The sequence below is a fragment of the Dipodomys ordii genome, unplaced genomic scaffold (genome assembly GCF_000151885.1).
Source record: "Dipodomys ordii isolate 6190 unplaced genomic scaffold, Dord_2.0 Scaffold102, whole genome shotgun sequence".
Classification (NCBI taxonomy): Eukaryota; Metazoa; Chordata; class Mammalia; order Rodentia; family Heteromyidae; genus Dipodomys; species Dipodomys ordii.
In genome coordinates this window covers 221,242-222,807 of record NW_012267318.1, presented here as the reverse complement: position 1 = coordinate 222,807, position 1,566 = coordinate 221,242, and the positions used below count along the sequence as shown (strand labels likewise).

General features: G+C 41.8%; 1 pseudogene; it reads right to left on the bottom strand.

Moving 5' to 3' along the window:
- Positions 1-329: 329 nt before the first annotated feature.
- LOC105993885 lies at positions 330-867 on the bottom strand (annotated as a pseudogene).
- Positions 868-1,566: the final 699 nt, after the last annotated feature.

Genomic DNA, 1,566 nt, shown 5'->3' with positions numbered 1-1,566 from the left:
CCCTAATAAAATTCTGGAGAATGTATTATAGTAGGAGGATAGTTAAATGTAACAAATGCCAAAGCAGTGTAAAATGTACCCAAATTTCAATTTAAGAACAAGGATGTTTAATAACATAAGACACAAAATTAAGTCTAATTAGGTTCCAGCTTCAGACTATTTAGGAAGCGATTATCAATAGCTAGTCAAGTAATAAACAACATCACTATAAATGTCACTATTTTCAAAACAAAAATAAGGAATGAAAACATGGAATGACTAACTCACATGGGCTGCCTACTAATAGCTCCAGATGCAGGAGCAGAGTTTCATATGAGTGGAAAGCAGGATCATGTCATGTGTGTGAACGGTATGTACTGGTATTTAATCATGTGCTTTATTTGCCTCTTCACTGTGATACAGAAAAGCATGATGAAGTACATCACCAGGATTGGCCAGAACACTGGGACGTTGAATGCCTCCAAGAAGGTACACACCATAGCCACGAGGATGCCCTTGGTAGCCGCTCAAAACTTAAACTCTGGAAGCCTTCCAATGAAGGGACGAAATTCCTCTTTCTGTTTGGTTGGTAATGAAGGACCATCATCTGAATCCTCCATTAAGGAAGGATCCACTTTGGGAGAAAGGAACGCAGTGAAGAGATTTAGGTGGTAGATTCCCAAGGCGTAGGTCACGATGTACCAACCCTGTAACAGGTAAACTCTAATGTGGACAAAAGTCAGGCCCAGCATCAAGACCCATCGAGCAGCTGTATAAGGCATGGACTTGTCCAGCCAGGACTGGTAAATCTGTCCAAGACGCGTGAAAAATCTGTACACCACTGACGGTTCCCCACGGACAGACTCCAACGCTGTCACCTTCAGACATTCTGTTTGTTTGTTTTTTTGGGGTCCTGTAACGCGGCTCTGCTGCGGGCGAGCTGCGGCCTCCCTCACGACCGCGGGCGGAGGACGGCGGGCGGAGGATGGCGGGCAGAGGACGGCGGGAGGGACGGCCGCCAGCGTTGGACTCCGGGTCTGACCTCCGGCCCTAGACCGTTTCTATGAATGTTTTTTTTCGTGTTTTGCAGTCTGTAGTGAACCATCTTTTGCCTCTCCTTATGCAAATGGTACTGTTTTCATAATTTGCTTTTCAGACTCTTCTTGGTTAATGTATGGAAATACAATTAATTTTTGAAAGTTGATTTTGCTGCTGTGTTGAGTGTACTAGTGTGAACCAATTTTTAAATGTGTGTAGAATCTTTTCTACATATAAGACCAAAACACAGATCATTCTACTTCTTTTTTCCTACTTGGGTTTTTTTAAGTCTTTCTCTTGCTGAACTGCTTTTGCTATAACTTCTAAAATGAAAGACGAACTGAAGTGATGAAAGCAGACATCTTTATCTTGTTTCTGCTACTAGCTTCCAGTTTTCAGCACTAAGGATGATATTTACTATTTACCATGCGTTTTTCTGAACGGCCTATGTAAAACTGAGGTTGTAGTGTGTAGAAGATTTTTGTGAAAGGGTGATCAATTTTGGCAAAAAAAAAAGTTTCTGCTTCCATTAAGCTGGGTTATTTTATT